Genomic DNA, 18,916 nt, shown 5'->3' with positions numbered 1-18,916 from the left:
CTTTGTGTAGTTCTTTTTGTTTCTACTTGGTTGATTTCAGCCCTGAGTTTGATTATTTCCTGATGTCTACTCTCCTTTGGTGTATTTGTTTCTTTTTGTTCTAGAGCTTTCAGGTGTGCTGTCAAGCTGATACTGTTTGCTCGCTCCAGTTTCTTTTTGGATGTACTCAGAGCTATGAATTTTCATCTTATCAATGCTTTCATTATGTCCCATAAGTTTGGGTATGTTGTGCTTTAATTTTCACTAAATTCTAAAACATCTTTAATTTTTTACTTCTTCCTTGACCAAGTTATTATTGAATAGAGCTTTGGTCAGCCTCCATGTGTATGTGCTCTTTCTGTTACTTTTATTATTACTTTAGACCAGCCTTATTCTGTGGTTATCTAATAGGATGCATGAGATTACTTCAATCTTCTTGTATCTGTTGAGGCCTGTTTTGTGACCAATTATATGATGAGTTTTGGAGAAGGTACAATGAGGTATTGAGAAGAAGGTATCTTCTTTGTTTTAGGATGAAAAGTTCTATAGATATCTGTTAAATCCATTTGGTTCATGACTCTTGTTAGTTTCACTGTGTCTCTGTTTAGTTGCTGTTTCCATGATCCGTCCATTGATGAGAGTGGGGTGTTGAAGTATCCCACTATTGTTGTGTGAGGTTCAGTGTGTGCTTTGAGCTTTAGTAAAGTTTCTTTTATGAATGTGGTTGCCCTTGAATTTGGAACATAGATGCTCAGAATTGAGAGTTAATCTTAGTAGATTTTTTTCTTTGATGAGTATGAGTTGACCTTCCCTATAATTTTAAATAACTTTTGGCTGAAAGTTAATTTTATTCGATATTAGAATGGTAACTCTAGCTTGTTTCTTGGAACCATTTGCTTGGAAAATTGTTTTCCAGCCTTTTACTCTGAGATAGTGTCTGTCTTTGTCACTGAGGTGCATTTCCTGTATGCAGCAAAATGCTGGGTCCTGTTTATACATCCAGTCTATTAGTCTATGTCTTTTTATTGGGAAATTGAGTCCATTGACATTAAGAGATATTCAGGAAAAGTGATTGTGGCTTCCTGTTATTTTTCTTATTAGAGGTAGAGTTATGTTTGTGTGGTTATCTTTTTTGTGGGTTTGTTGAAAGAAGATTACTTTCTTGCTTTTTCTAAGGTGTAGTTTCTCTTCTTGTGTTGGAGTTTTCCATCTGTTCTCTTTTGTAGGGCTGGATTTGTAGTAAGATATTGTGTAAGTTTGTTTTTGTCATGGAAAAATGTGGTTTCTCCATCTATGTTAATTGAGAGTTTTGCTGGGTATAGTAGTCTGGGTTAGCATTTGTGTTCTTTTAGGGTCTGTATGACCTCTGCCCAGGATCTTCTGACTTTTTTTTTCCTGGTGAGGAGTCTGGTGTAATTCTGATAGGTCTGCCTTTATGTGTTACTTGACCTTTTCCCCTTACTGCTTTGAAATTCTTTCTTTGTTTTGTGTATTTGGTGTATTGATTATTATATGATGGGAGGAATTTCTTTTCTGGTCCAGTCTATTTGGTGTTCTGTAGGCTTCTTAAATGTTCATGGGTCTCTTTCTTTAGGTTAGGGAAGTTTTCTTCTATAATTTTGTTGAAGAAATTTACTGGTCATTTAAGTTGGGAATCTTCACTCTCTTCAATATCTATTATGCTCTGGTTTTGTCTTCTCATTGTGTCCTGGATTTCCTGCATCTTTGGGTTAGTAGCTTTTTGCATTTTGCATTTTCTTTGACTGTCGTGTCAATGTCTTCTATGGTATTTTCTGCACCCGAGATTTTCTCTTTTATCTCTTGTTTTGTGCTCTTGATGCTTGCATCTATAACTCCTGATCTCTTTTCTAGGTTTCCAATCTCCAGGGCTCTCTCCCATTGTGATTTCTTTTTTGTTCCTATTTCCATTTTTAGATCCTGGATGATTTTTTTAAAATCCTCCACCTCTTTTGTTGTGTTTTCCTACAATTCTTTAAGGGGTTTTTGTGTTTCCTCTTTAAGGGCTTCTACCTGTTTAGCTGTGTTCTCCTGTATTTTTTTAAGGGAGTTATTTATGTCCTTCTTAAAGTCCTCTATCATTATTATGTGAAGTCATTTTAAACCCAAATCTTGCTTTCCCATTGTGATGGAGTATTCAGGACTTGCTGTAGTGGGAGAACTGGGTTCTGATGATGCCAAGTAGCCTTGGTTTCTGTTGTTTATATTCTTGAGTTTGCCTCCGGACATCTGGTTATCTCTTGCGCTACTTGCCCTTTCTGTCTCTGACTGAGCCTGTCCCTCCTATGATGTTGGTTGTGTCAGAACTCCTCAGATTCCAGCTGACTCTGTGATCCTGAGAACTGGGTTTGTCAGAGCTCCTGGGAGTCAAGCTGTATCTGGGATTCTGAAATCCTGGTGTGATCAAGCTCCTGAGATCCTGTTGTATTAGAGCTCCTGGGAGTCAAGTTTTCTCTGGGTTTTGCAGGGGTGGGTGGGGAGCCAGAGTCCTGGGTTTGCTACAGCCCTGGTGCAAGATGGAAAGAACTCATGCTTTTAGCTGGGTGGGGTTTTGTGTTTCCCTGGTTCCTGTGGGGGTCCCAATTAGGCTGGTTGCTGGGAAAGATGTTGTGGCCTTAGCTGTGATCTTGAGTTTGTCAGAGCTCCAGTGCTCCTGGGTTTGTCTGATATTCTGAGACTAGAGCTTCCTCTGTGATCCTATGATCCTGTGATCTTGGGTGTTTTAGAGCACTTGAGATTCAGGCTCCCTCTTGGTCCTTTTCCTCTTCACGAACTAGTTTGTCTGTATTTATACATACTTATTCCATATATTAAATAGTTCTGTATGATGTTTCAAAATCTGTTCTGCCAGTGTTAGTTAGTACAAAGTGAAATGGAAGGGAACATACCATCCCCTTCTCATCTTTGTACCTACCAGACATGAAGGAAGATATACATGTAGGTAAAACATTCATATAGATCAAATAAAACAAATGAAAAAATTCATAAAAATGTAAGCAGTAAAAGTTTTTTTTAAAACACTGAAAGAGACCAAGGGCATTGGCAAGCATAAGCGTGTCAAATGATACCATTTGGAACAGACTTATAAAGATAATGAAATTTTAAGATGCTTTCAATTGGTTGTCAACTTGTGATTTGGACTCAAATAGAAGAAACATCTCTGTGTGTGTCTGTGAGGCAATTTTCCAAAGAATTAAAGGATGGGGAGACCAGTCTCTATGGTAACTTCTAGTAAGTGGCCCAAGTGTCAAGAGGTCTAGGTTGAAGACATGCAGCTCTTTAGGTAATTCCCAGGCCTTTTAGACAAGATTGAAACTGCTAAGGCATTCAGTCCTTGGACTGAGCAGCTACCAGCTTCACAGCTTCTCCAGCAAGAGCACAGCCTTTATTAGACTTCCCATCCCCTAGCCTAGAAGCCAATCTATTAACTCTAATATATGCAGTCTATTGATTAGATTCTTTCAGAGAATCTTGCTTAATAAAAACAGCTTCCACAAGGGCTTTCAAGCCATTGATTAATTTTCCAAAAAAAGAGAAGACGGAAGGAAGTGGAAATTATTTGTGGATCTATTGAGCATATACAAAAGAAGGCAAAAGATTATAATGTATAAACTTAAGATGTCAGATTTCAAAAGAGCATGTTGACATTTGTGACTCTCTTTCTATTCTCAAATACCTTTAGCTCTTTCCTATGGGGGGGGGGAAGTATTTCTCTACTTAAATGGACCTTGGGCAAATCACATGGCCAAGCTGTTCTCAGCAACAACTCCACTTCTTATATCATTTTTGTGGATTAGTTGCCTTACTCATTGTTGCGATAAGATATCTGACAAAGACAAGTGCAAGATGGAAGGGTTGTATTGGCTTCCATAGATACAATCTGTGGTGGAGGAGGCACCATTATTGAGAGGTGCACTTGCTGTGGAATCCAGAGGAAGAGGACGCTGGTTCCATTGTATGTGTGGCCAGGAAGAGGAGAAGAATAAATCATCCACAGTTAGAGTAATCTTTGTTGAATTTTTAAATTAAGCTAAGCCTGGAATAGTAGTCCGTAGAATAATACCACCCACTTTCAGAGTGATCTTCCTTTTCTAGGTCTTGCATAAAGTGTATCTTGTAGATAATTCTAAATACTCTTGTGTTGACAGTCAAAACTAGTCATTCCCCCGGACCTTTGTTTACTTTTCAGTTCATTCTATTGATGGGTTTTTCTTTTTTAACAGACTTATTTTTTGTTCTATGTGTTTATGTGGCAATCATAAACTCTCCTGAAGTACAGGACACTGCTGCCACATTCCTTCATTTTTTAATGCAAAATTTATTTTAAGTGATTCGTAAAAATTGTAGAAAATAATTGAGTCATGTAGTGGTTCTATACACTTCTTTATTGTGCAATATCTAAATTAGGTTAAATATAACTATGTCCTCAAATATTTACCACTTCTTTATGGTAATTCTTTCAAAATCCTATTTCTAGCTTTTTGAAATATACAGTGTATCAGTGTCAACTGTAATCACCCTCTACCAGTAGTTCATAGGAACTTGTTACTTTTGTCTAACAGAAAATTAGTACCTAACTCCACATCATTTTGCAAAGAATCTAATTCATTTACAAATTCTGTGAAGTCAGTTTACATTTTGGAAGATTCAGCTTGACTGAAATCAAGGTGTTTGTCTGGGTCTGACTTATTTCATAAGGGCCTCCAGCCACAAATGCTAAGAGTCCATTCCTTTTAATTCCTGAATAGTATTCCACTGTGTACATGTTCTATGTTTTCTTTATCATTTATTGACTTATAGACATTTGGGTTATTTCCATTAATGAGTAACTATGGGTAACAAGACTTGCATGGTCTTGAACATGTTGATTATATTTGCTTTGAGTATACATTTGTAATAGATTGTTGCCTCACATGGTAGTGCAGAACATCCATACCGATGTCTATGATGACAGTAATATAACACACACTAACAGTGACATTGTGCAAGTCTTTCTCCTTATTGTCTGTCCTGTTGTTGATTGTTATCTTTAATCATTTTGTCACAGTTTTCTTTTTATCCTTGTGGCTTTGAATTTTATTGTTATGGTGATTAGTTATGTTGAAAAGATTTTATATTTCTGTTGATCATTTATTCATTTTCTTTTGAAAATGTTGACCTATTTTAAATGATCACTGGATGACCTAGTGGGCATACTGGTCAAGAACAACTGGGAAAGTGGTGACTGGAAAGATGGTTCTGCAATTAAGAGCATTCACTGTTCTTGCAAAGATCCTGATTTGGTTCCCAAGATCCATGTCAGGAAGTTCTCAGTTCCCTTTAACTCCAAATGTATTATACATCTTCTTCTGGTCGCCATGTGCATCTATATGCATATTTACACATATCCACACACATATACACATATAAATGAATATAGTTCTATTGCTGTTGTTGTAGTCTAACTGAGAGACAGAGATAGTTTGGCCAGTTTACAAGTATAGTCAGAGACAGACTCTCATAGGAGCCAGTGTTTTATATAGGATTAGAATGATGAAGGCCGGGTCAGAGTAAGCCAGAAAAAGAGCCACCAGATAAAATTAGATAAGAATTATGGTGACAAGCTAGAGTATGAGCTCCGGAATTACTGATTCAAGGAAGAGTGAGAGATTCTCTGTAAACTCTAAAGTGTTTGAAATGCACATGATACCATTTCAAATGATGGATCTGCCCAGGAAGAAATTGGAACATGGGGCAGAAGGAAAGGAATGTCCCAAGTGTAGAGGGACAATAAACTCAATGTTTACCAGAGCAGAAAGAACAGCCTCATTTCATTTTGCATCAACATACACCCCATGGAAGAAATGAACATTTATATGCTAAACAATCAGAACACTTCCAGTCAATGTGGAGAAAGGATTTAGGAGCTTTGCATATTTTGCAGACTCAGAATAACTAAATGTCATGGAAAACTAGCCATTGAAGGCATACTCAAACACATGCAGTAAATGCCCTTTATCTTATATAAACAAATACCCTAGCACTCTCTGAAAATTAAACTTAAACCATCATAAATTAGCCCTCATCCGATGCTAAATCAAAATGATTTATGGGTGCTGGAAAAAATTGACGGTGAGCGTCATATTTCTACTTCATTTTCAAAATTTACTTGTGCTGAACCACAGGAAGAAATGGGCCAGGATTTCTTAATCCTGAGGACACTGTACTTACTCCTGTTACTGCACGATTAATTAAAATTGATTGGTGATTTTAAAAAATTGATTCCATTTTATTGGACTATGGTAAAATAGCACCAATGGTTAACACACGTAATAAGCTATTTACACTTGTAAATGCTTGGCATGTTCCATTGTACATGTCGCATAGCCCTTTGAGACAGGTCAAATTACCATCTCCAATCTACATGCCAATCAACTGAAGCTCTACCATATTCAAGGGACACCTAAGGACATGGTTCTTTGACACTGCTAAGTTTATAGAGACAAATTTATGTTAGTGGCCAGTTCTTAGGATCGTGTGCTTGAATGAAGAGCTTGCCCCTCTATGTTACAAGGTCTTTGCATTCAGCTCCCAGATTAAGAAGTGATGATCAGACAGTTTATGAGAATTCTGCCAATTTTCCTGGCACATGATCTTTCTGCTCATGTAACTAATGTTGTAAGCACCACAAATCATAAATGCCAGTAAAGAAAGGTTTTCCCAAGGGCTAACTTGATCTCATTTTTTTTTTTTAACATACATTGGTTACTTTGTTATTTGAGTCAGACTCCTCTGGGCTGTGCAGTTGGTTAAAAGCTAGCTGTGTGCCCTTTAATAGAAGACTTTGCAGGCTGATATTTCATTGCTTTCAGATTAGTTGATTAACAACCTACACCACAACATTAATTTTGGTTCCTGTGAAATTGTTCAGGCTAATAGGTCTCAAAGATTGTTGTTCAATTTATCCGCCTATTAGAAGAAATCATTAAATAGAAGTAAACAGCTTTTAGAAGTAATGAGTTTTTCATTTTCTGGTGGGAGCACTTTTCTTTAAGAAGGCACAATGAATCACATAGTTAAAGCACTAATTAAAAATGTTATCCTTTGATTTACCTTATTTTCTTCAACTATATTAAATAAGAGTCAGTCATGGGGCTGGTGTGGAAAGATCAAAGAGCCTTGTGCTCACATTTGTCATTAAGAAATTGATAATGATTCTACTCTGTACCTATTCTTGTCTGTGTGAGAACTGGGAGTTGGGGGAGGAAATCCATTTAATCACACAAATGAGGAAAAATATATTTTTCATTAACAGAAAAGCTATTTTGAAAATATAGAAGCTAAGTCAAATATAGAAGTGACAGTATGCATATATGGAATATATTAAAATTAACTACCTGATCATTGCTAGAGAGTATGCGTGTATTTATATTGTTTTTTTAACTAGCATTATTGGAAGTTCAGTTCTCATCACACCCTTGAGTTTCAAGGTGAACTGAGAAGCTCCAGTTTTGCTTGTGTTTTTTTATTTATTTTAATAGAGCAGATTCTCCTTTCTAACACTGGCTTGCTCTAGAACCAGAATGTGAAGTTCGTTGGACCACAAATTTCCCAAACGACAATCAAACACAGTTGGACCTCACTAATTCACGTTTCCTGCTGTGTCTAACATTTCATTATGTTCAACTCCCATTTTGTGACACAGTGTCTGTACTATGTGATATATATATATATATCCTCATTTTTGCCTGTCAAACTCTATAGCAATGAAGAAATAGAAATCTCCAGGTGTTGTAGCATACCACTTTAATCCATTCACATAGGAGTCAGAGACAAGCAACTCTCTATAACTTCAAGACCAGCCTGGTTGACATAGAGAGCTCTGGGCCAGGCAGTAATGCATAGTGAGACCCTGCTATTAAATTAAAAATAAAAATTTAATTAATATAAAAAGAAATATTACTGGAGGTATAAGTAGACTATCATCAAATTGTAATTTACTTGAGTACAATATATATTATTAGTATAACTGATAAGTCCATGGCTAACTTCCTATTGATGGGTGAGTTGGTAAAAGAAACCATGGCAACATAGGACACATAGAAGGGATAAGCAGTTGTGTACTTAGAACAGCATGACACTTATTCATAAATCCTTTTTTTTTCTTTACATTCTTCTCAAAAGTTTCAAAGTTGTTTTTCCCATTTGGAGTTTGGGAGACAAGGCTTGTTCCATCTGAAAATTTTGATTTATAGTTCAATCTTGGTGAACTAATATACATCACTCATGAAAGGAATCCAGCAGTGTCTTGTTCATGGTGTTGTATGATGGCTGAGTAGGATGGGATCATTCATTCAAGAGAAATTACTGATTACTCATTACCCCACCAATGGAATACAGTAGAGAGTATGAAGGCCAAGGCTCCTCAATTCCAGAGGACCCTCAGGGTAGGCAAGGAAAGAAATATGTAATATAGTGGTCTTTTAAACTGGTAGTTGTCCAACATCCATACAACTTTTAATGAGGGTGATTTGATCTCTTTTGCATAACACAGGGAGACATAATATATATACCAAGCCACTGTCAGTACTTTGCTTGTGGTGACATAAAATTTGATCATAAAAGTCCCCTAGAGGACTATCAGATAAAGGCTTGGCCAACTACATGGTGGAGGATGGAAGAACTGGAATGTATCAGGAGAAGGAGAACTTTTCCCAAAGAAGTTCATCCTTTCTTCATCCTCTGTTGTTTCATCCCTGAGGGGAGTTGAGTGACTTTGGTCTAGTACATGTTTTTTGTCACGATGTATGGCCTTTCAATGATTTAAAGCAACAGGGCCAGCCAATCACAGAGAAAACCATTCAAGCTGAGTTGAGATAAATCTTTCTTCTTCTAAGGTGATTGACTGCAGGTGTTTGTTGTAATGGTGCAGACTTATTACAGCACCATAGTAACTCGGCATTCTTTGAACTTTCTCTGGGTTATGAGACTCAGTTTGCTCTGTCCGTTGTGGGCAATGGAAGCTTATTCTGGACATGTCTAACAATCAGGATTCCTTTTTTCAATGGAGCCTGATATAGAGTTGACAGAACTTATACAATATTACAGAATTGAGAGTCCATTTAATTACTGAACAATTATATAATGTCTACATAGTTTAAACAAACCAAGATGGTATTCATAGACAATGTTTTGGCTTCTTTTCACTAGGATCAAGAACAATAACAACAACAACAACAACAACAAAAACAAACACATGAGTTAGTATTGGATGGTCTGCTTGGCTCTGCCCATAAGTTAAGGTTCATGTGCTCGTGTGCTGGAGGAGGGCACTTTCTACATTCAAAGTCCTTAAAGCTTGTCTTTGCTTATGCATTCACCCAGTTCATTATTATCTATCAGGAGAACACAGTTCAGAGTGGGAATTCCTCTCATCATCTTGGGTTGTTCAATCTCAAATTCAGAATTCTTTCCTTGTCTTCTACTCTTCTTTATCACCCTTGGTTATTCTTCATTTGTGGGGAACCAGGCACTGATGAGTCTTGGGGATCCAAGGGCAGTTAATTTCCATTTATTCATGGTGAGCAAATCATATGGCACTCGATGAGTTCCCTCAGCCTCATGGGCAGAGAATGTGGATGTTTTTAAACAAAATATTTCAGTGTTGAGGCTCAGTTTTGCAATATCACCTGCTGGAGCTAATTATTTGAATGACAAGCCATCAATGATAGCATGTTGAGGAAAGTTTCCATGCATTAAAAATGTCATTTACAAAAGTAGCCTCAATTTGCTTCTATTTGAACAATATTTCTGGTATTCAGAAATAGAACAAAGCTCTACTGTACTCTACCTCCACATTAACAGAAGAAGCCCAGTTACCATCGATGTTCATTACATAATACTTATAAGCACCTGCTCATATGAAGCTTAATTGACTAAATTAATGAAGATATTCTATTACATAAGCTCACTGTGAAGTTATATACATAATGTATTTATTTCCTCGATATCTGTTTTGGTATCAGTATTTTTCCTGAGTTAACTAAGTATTTCTTTTAGAATTAATCTTTTTCTTTGGAAAACAGTCTATTAATAGACAGCTATAATAAACAACAGAGATATTATATGAATGCTTTCTTTTCTCCAAGGATAGCAACCATTAATGCAGTGTCACAATCAAGAAATTGGAAGTGATGAAGTCAAGATCTAGAATGTTTCTCTCTTCTCAAGGATTTTCTTAGGAATTCATGTATAGAAACTCTCATGTCTATGCACTCCTAGTCCTATGCTGGATTTTAGACACTGTAACAAACACACAAGCGATTCTACTTTTACAAGAAGTCATGCATTTGGCTACATTCTTCAAACAGAAAGTCTCTGACTTACCAAACACAGCAGCTTTGGGCTCAGGTCTCTGGGGTTATATAATTGCGTGGTAGCACATGCTGAGATAAAACCAATCATTTCATGACCAGAGCTCAGAGGAAGGGGAGCCTCACAATCTGCCCCAGGACATTGTACATGGTGTGACCTATCATCTTCCTCCAGGTTCTGCATCCTAAATACTACAGCACTTACTGTTTTCAAGAATTTATGTCTCTCCTATGTTATCAGAAAATGGATGAACACAAAGCAGAGTAACAGAACATTTGCCCAATATATGTGAAGCCTTGGCTATCACTCAAAATACTATCAAGGAAAATAAAGAAAAGGGAAAATAAAGAAAAAGACTAGCAGTAGTGAAGAGTCTCCACAAAATAAAAGTCAACAAAAGCAATTATAAGACAAAATATGAAATATTGAGAAATCAAAGGCCCTAATTTCAGGTGCAAGTTTATAATTTTGGATCCAGCATTCAGTGATTCTGAAACCCTCACCTCAGGAGGTGCTCCTTCAGTGTGATGGAAAGCTTAGCTCTGAGCATCTTTCCAGGGCCTCAGGACCAGAAATGTGACTCTCACCACCTTTACATGTCTAGGTAGTTCTATTAAAGATGCACACCAGATATGATGGAACATTTTCTTCTTCCATAGTAGCTGAAAGCCCATCTCCAAATAAAGGTAATTCTATAATTCATTTGCTACAGCCCTTGTGCACATCAAAGGAGTTCTACATCTTAGTATCTATAAAGGCTGGCAGAATTGACAGTCTTTTTGAGCTCCAATTCCCTGAATCTTTTTCTGGTTATCGTACTTTGCTATTAGCACCACACCTGTATTTTTCCAGAAAGAACATCTAAATATTTTCATTTACGTACCTTGCCTGTATTGGAGCCTGCAAACAGGAACTTGAAACCCTTCTTGCTTCTTCAGTGCTATAACTCCAAGTTCTGTCTTGCCAGTTAAGGGAAGAATGACCCGAAGCCCACATGATGCAACACATAACCCACTGTCATCAACATTGCTGATTATTGATATCAGAGTTTTGTCTTAATAATGTAATAGAGAGTTATACAGTATGTGTTTACAATAAGCATTTTATATATTCTTAAAAGCTTTCATTTGATCTCTGTAAATAAAATTATACCAAGAGTGTTTACGATTTGTATATTGAAATAAATATAAAGAAGCTCACACAGCAAATTTGTAGCACAGCTGAAGTTCAAACTTGAGTTAGCTTTAATGCATAGAAGTGGCTACTTTAAGGGCATTGCTAAAGCACAAGATGATGCTACAATGGTACCAAGGAAAAGATTGGGTATATGTGTGGATGGGAAGAGGGCAGTAGCTCTTTGGGGGTATTTGAGGGTGTGTTGATATGGAGAAGGCAGGTAATTTTGTCACATACCTGGAGAGCATTGTGGAAACAGTGATTTCAGGCATGATGTAAGTATGCTGTAGACTTCTAAACACCCTGGACAGGTAAGGATTGCCCTGTGCTTCCTGTTCTTCCCATCTCTACTGTGAACCTGCAAGAGGCTGAAAACACTTCTGGATGCAGATCCTTCTGTCCCTGACTTTGCATCCTTCACACACACAGCACAAGTCTTTCCTGGAATTTGTTACCCACTAGAAAGAATAAAATTGCACAATCTGTATTGTGTCTTCATTAGATCAACCTTGTACGTTGTAGCCCAATCAGAACACAACAGAAACAGATACTGTATTATAAATTTACACTGCATCAGCTTGTTTGCCTTTAGGGGACAAGACAAGAACCACCTGAAGTTTGTCTTCTGAAGGGAAATTTCAACATGTTAGTCGTGAGTTTTTGGGAAACCTGGCAAAGGAAATAGGAGCTGTGTCCTGACCCATATGCAGAAAGCACTACAGGTGCTGAACTAATTTCATTACAATAAGAATGAAAACTGGGCAAATTTAAGTGATGCTAATTACATATCTAATGATTCTGCTGAAAGTTAATGAAAATGTATATTTCATAAAACAACTGCTGGTTTCTCCAACATGTAGTATAATGGATATATGCTAGCCCAATTTTACAATAAACTACTTTTTAATACCTCAGAGCTAATTTATAATATTACTTTCACATTAAGTTATAACCTGTCTTTATCTTATCAGACATAAAAACATAGCTGCACACATAATTTTTTTAAAAATGAAGAAAAACTGAAGAAAAACATGGACAAAAATTATAACAAGTTCCATATTAACAATTAATGATCAGAACATTAAATATAGAAAAGAAATTGGCTATTCCCAGAATCAAAGGACAGCTTTCTGGAAAGAAACTGAGCAGAGATTTTTGCAGCTTTGTACAGAGGGATCAGGCATTTTCCAAGAAAATTACATTTGTTGAATGTCCCGTGCGCTATCGTCTCGCCAGCAAGAACACATGCGGACAAGTGGATCCTTCTGCAGCAATGCTTTATTACGCTAGCTTCAGCATGAAGAGGAAGACCCAGAGCCCAAAAATGGTGCTGCTTATATAGGCCTAGGAGTGACGTGTCCATACCTGATTGGTTATGCTACCAGTACCTCATTAATATGCGTCGGGCCAGGCAGTGACTCAGCAAAAAAAATCTTATGCACATGCGCACATTGGTTGTTTACCCATAATCATAGGCGGAGGCCAGTGGTAGCCAGCACCATCTTGTAATGGCGTTTGCAGCTTCCCACAGTTGAAAGTTACTCAAAGTTGGTTCAGAACAACTAAATATTGTCAGAATTTTGACATTTACCTCCATTTTAAATGTAAAATTAAAAATTTTAATATATACTCTATCTAATCCTACCACTTTAACTTTTAGCATTTAAAATGCCTTTTATACCAATATCATGCAGCTTTTATCACTATTGCTCTGTAATACAGCTTAAGATCAAGGATGGTGATTCCTACAGAAGTTCTTTTATTGTTCAGGATTGTTTTAGCTATCCTGTGTGTGTGTGTGGTTTTTTTTTTTCCCATATGAAATTGAAAATTGCTGTTTGAAGGTCTGTAAAACATTGTGTTGGCATCTTGATGGGATTGCACTGAATCCTTAGATTGTTTTGGTTAGATGGCCATTTTCACTGCCTTAATCCTACCAATCCATGAGCATGGGAGATCTTTCCATCTTCTGAGATCTTCTTCAATTTCTTTCTTCAGGGACTTCTTGTCATACAGATCTTTTACTTGCTTGGTTAGAGTTACACCAAGATATTTTGTATTATTTGTGGCTATTGTGGAAGGTGTTGTCTCCATGGTTTCTTTCTCAGCCCATTTATCCTTTGTACAAAGGAGGGCTACTGAGTTCTTTGAATTAATTTTGTACCCAGTCACTTTGCTGAAGTTTTTGTTTTGTTTTGTTTTGTTTGATTGTTTGTTTTTGTTTTTGTTTTTAAATCGGCTATAGGCGTTCTCTGGTAGACTTTTGAGTGTCACTCATGTTCATCGTCATATCATCCTCAAATAATGATACCTTCATTTCTTACTTTCCCATTTGTATCCCCTTGATCTCCTTTAGTTGCCTTTTTTCTCTGGCTAGAACTTCAGTACTATATTGAATAGATAGGGAGAAAATGACAGCCTGGTCTTGTCCCTGACTTTAGTGGGATTGCTTCAAATTTTCTCTTCATTTAATTTTTTATTGTCTATTAGCTTGCTATAAATTGCTTTTATTATGTTTAGGTATGTGTCTAATTATTCTTTGTATCCCTGATATTTCCAAGACTTTTAAAATGAAGGAGTTTTGGAATTTTTCAAAGGCTTTTTCATCATTTAATGGGATGATCATGTGATTTTTTTTTCTTTTGGTTTATATGGTAGATTTTGTTAATGGATTTTCATATATTAAATTATCCCTGCATCCCTAGGATGAAGCCTATTTGAGCATGGTTTTGATGTGTTCTTGGATTCTGTTTGAGAATATTTTATTGAGTATTTTTGCATCGATGTTCATAAGAGAAATTGGTCTGAGATTCTTTCTTTGTTGATTCTTTCGTTGTATGTTTTAGCGTACAGGGACTGTGAGTCATAGAATGAGTTTGACATTGCCTCTTTTGTTTCTATTTCGTGGAATGGTTTGAGGGGTATTGGTATTAGCTCTTCTTTGAAAGACTGGTAGAATTTTTAACGAAAGCCATCTGGTCATAGACTTTTTTGATTAGGAAAATGTCAATGATTTTTCTATTTCCTTAAGGGTTAGATGATTGTTTAGATAGTTTGCCTGGTCTTGATTCAATTTCGGTAAGTTTTATCTGTCTAGAAAATCATCCATTTAGTTAAGATTTTCCAGTTTTGTGGGGTACAGGATTTTGAAATAAGAACTAATGATTTTTTTTTAATTTCCTGAGTTTCTGATTTTGTTAAATTGAATACTGTCTCTCTGCCTTTTAGTTATTTTGGCTAAGGGTTTGTCTATCTTGTTGGTTATCTGGTTTGTTTATTTTCTCAAAGAACCAGCTGCTGGTTTTGTTGAGTTTTTGTGTTGTTCTCTTTCTTTCTAATTGAGTGCTTTCAGCCCTGAGTTTGACTATTTCCTGCTGTCTTATCCTCTTGGGTGTGTTTGTTTCTTTTTTGTTCTAAATCTTTCAGGTGTGCTGTTAAATTGCTAGTATGAGATCTCTTCAATTTCTTATGAAGGCGCTCAGTGCTATGAACTGTCCTCAGCACTGCTTTCATTTTGTCCCATAAGTTTGGGTATGCTTTTCTCTCATTTTCATTGAATTCTAGAAAGTCTTTAATTTTTTTTTCCTTTATTTATTCCCTGACCAAGAAATCATTGAGTAGAGAGTTGTTCAGTTTCCTTGAATATGTGGGCTCCCTGTTTTTTTCTTGTGGTGTTGAAGTCCAGCTTTAATCCATGGTAATGTGATAATATTCATGTGGTTTTATTCAATCTTCTTGTAACTGTTGAGGCTTGCTTTGTGAATGATTACATTGTCACTTTTGAAGAAGGTTGTATGAGGTGCTGAGAAGGTATTTTCTTAGGTGAAAGGTTCTGTAGATATGTTAGGTCTATTAGGTTTATAACTCTGTTAATTTCATTGTTTCCCTGTTTAGATTTTTGTTTCAATGACCTGTCCATTGGTGAGATTGGGGAATTGAAGTCCCCTGAAAAACTGAAGCAGGGGGCTGTCCCAAAAGCTTTTGCAGGTCTGTGGAATCAGTTCCCCTAACTAGACTGCCTTGTCTGACATCAGAGGGAGAGGCTGCACCTAACCTTTCAGAGACTTGATGTGCCAGGCTTGGAGGGATACCCAGAGGGTTCCCAACTCTCTCAGAGGAGAAGGGAAATGGGAGGAGGGACCATGTGAGGGGTACTGGGGCAAGGGCAGCAATCCTGATGTAAAATGAATAAGTAAATCAATGGAAAAAAAAGGCATTTAATCTTTGTCCCTGCAGTGAGTGATAATGATGACATCCGGTATATGAGGGATCCATGGAAAGTTCCACACGGATGCATAAAAAGCCATAAGTTACATCTCTGCAAACCTGTTATACTGGCAACAAAGGCCATTCTGTTTTTGTTTAACGACATCCTGTGAGGATGCAAATCATCAGCAAGCTGGCAGAAAATGCCTCGCATTCAGCACCTGCACAGCTCAGCTGTCAGGAGAACCATTCCCAGGGAAAGTTGCTTCATAGACGAGGTGCATCATCTCTGAGCCATCCCACATCCAATCATTCTCTTTTGACAGTCGGAATAAGAATGTCTCCCTTTCCCTTTTCCAGCTGGTAATCATTAAGATGTACTTGTTAGAGTAAATAACTCTAAGCTTTTAACCCCATTCCTCTATTGTATATTTGGGTTTTTCATTCCAGTTACGAGACAGAATAATATTGTGGCCGCATTCTACACTGTTTGTACCTCCTTTCTTCCCCTGTCACTCAATAAAAGAGAAAGCTGAAGAAAAGCATATCTGGCACGAGTCTCTGTGGTAAGGCTGTAATATGTCTTATTTTGTTCTTATGTTTTAAACATGAAATCCTGCATAGAGGAAAACATTCTCAGGTCATGCTGAATATCCATCCGTACTGAGTCTCACATTGCTCAACTCCATCTACTCTAGTGGTCTGTCCTCTTCTCATACGTTTCCATATGTTGAGGTATTGAAAATAAAACAAAACAAAACCAGCTACGTTCCTGTGACTTCGTTGTCCATGTGGCTAATATCATTGAGGCTATATTGCTAAAATACAGCTTTAAATAGCTTTAATGCTGAGATTGGATTTTACCATTTCTTTATGTGAGAACATCTTTGCTTGTTTCTAGCAGTAGTTCTGCAGACAGTGCAAATACCCTTTATTTGAACTACAATATGCTTAAATTATTTATGTTCATTATTTTATTGCTCTTTAAACTTATTTAGACTACCTAGTGTCTCCTTTGTAAGGGTTAGAAAGTTGAAATTAATACAAAATAAAAACTAAGTTATGGAACTTGCTTCCAGTCGATAGTGTAGAAAGTATACAGAGCTCCATGTCTGACAGTGGCCATTGGCCATTGACTCCTGAACACTAATGTAATACGTGGTTCCAAAGGTGACACCTTGAATACACTCTGACAACCATACTCACTTTTGGACTTTTTAAAGCTAAGAAAGATACAGGGTCAGCCAGCCCCACCCCCTGTTCTGCCCCCTCTCACTTCCTCCCCGTCCTCTCTTTCATTCTTTCTCACTCTATTTCTCTCACTATCCTCTCCTTGCTCTCCCCGTCCCTCCCTGTCTCCTCCCCTTGCCTCCTCTTCCTTCCCCTCACCTTCCTCTTCTTCTTCCCATCCATCCTCTCCCTTCGCTTCCCTTTCCTTACCTTTATACTTTTCTTCTATTTCCAAACCCCTTGTAGCCATTGACATGTTGTTCTTTCTTATATCTCTTTATGAAGATATGTACCTTTTATACTGAAATTAAAAATAAAGACCTTATGAGTGATCTCTTTGCTTCACTATAGTACTTTGAAATTTATTTGAGATTACTACACCGAGGACTGGCTGATAAGACTATCTATCAATTGTAACATTTTTTTAAAGATTTATTTATTATTATATCTAAGTACACTGTAGCTGTCTTCAGACATACCAGAAGAGGGCGTCAGATCTCATTACATATGGTTGAGAACCACCATGTAGTTGCTGGGATTTGAACTCAGGACCTTCAGAAGAGCAGTCAGTTCTCTTAACAGCTGAGCCATCTCTCCACCCACCTAATTGTAACTTCTAATTAGGGAAAACAGTTTTATTTTATTTTACTTTATTTTATTTTTTTTTTGCTCAGGTCTTTTTTTGTTTCAGTCAGGACTTGGTATTTGTGCTGTTGATACAGAGGTACTATTTGTCATACACAGAAGTTGGAAAACTAGCCATAATGATATTTTAGATTATTGGAGTTGCCATATTTTTCTTATTGAAAACTATAATCTTAAAGTTGTCTAACTGGACTTCTTTTGTTACCTCACAGAGGGTCATACACATTTTACTAACATAAAACTATTCTTTCTGCTGCCAAGTGTATTACAAACCTCAATATGAATGTTTACAGTCACAACGCAATCTTAGTTCATTAATCTAGGAACTGCCCAATTGCATTAAGTAGAATTCTATACATGAATGAGCAGTAGAGACTTGGGTCTGTTCAGATTATTGTTGTAATGAGATTATCTATAAGAACACAGGTCATGCAGAGCCATCTCTAACTCTGCAATCTGTAGCGATGTCTTTTGTGAAGAGCTCTTGATTTGATGTTAAAGGACACAGACTGCTTATCTGAAATACACATCCATTAATTATACATTATAATTAGATGATTTTCTCTCTCTCTCTCTCTCTCTCTCTCTCTCTCTCTCTCTCTCTCTCTCTCTCTCTCTCTCTTTCTCTCCTATTAGGTTGTCATTTACATTTGACCATGACAAGGAAACTAGTAATAACATCTAAGAACAAAGGCATTTTTCTCTAGGTATTTTTGCATCCAAAAAGAACATATATATTCAGACTATCAGAAAAATTCCATCCATCATGTTATTAAATAGTACATATTTTAAGCCAAGGCAACTTTAACTAGTGACTAAAACCTGTGTCTTCCCTGACTAACCCTGCTTTTAAAAGATTCCTTATTTTACAATGCTATTGTATAAAAATGTGACCACAGGGGACTTGTTAAAGGTAGTGTAAGAAAACTGAGAACATCTGCACTTACTTTCAATAACTCTAGAGGTTTTTATAAAATGTCATGACAGGGCAGAACACTGGGCTCAGTAGATATGAATGGCTGTCAACAGTCTCCCATCAAACAGAATGTCCACCGAATATCTTATCTGAGATCTCCTTAGGAAAGATCAGTTTTCTTTTAATTAAAGGAAAAAATATCCTAACTGTCTAAGTGATGAACTTTTGCTTGAGGAAATATATGATTATGGCTTCTAGTTATCTTTGTTTATATCTCCTGATGTAATGAGACCTGTGATATCTCTACAGTGAGTACACACACACACACACACACACACACACACACACACACCATGTATTAAGAAAAGTTAAAGAAACCATTTTATGTAGTTT

Source organism: Mus musculus, chromosome 3, assembly GCF_000001635.26.
Source record: "Mus musculus strain C57BL/6J chromosome 3, GRCm38.p6 C57BL/6J".
NCBI classification, from domain to species: Eukaryota; Metazoa; Chordata; class Mammalia; order Rodentia; family Muridae; genus Mus; species Mus musculus.
Note: the sequence above shows the minus strand (reverse complement) of the source record.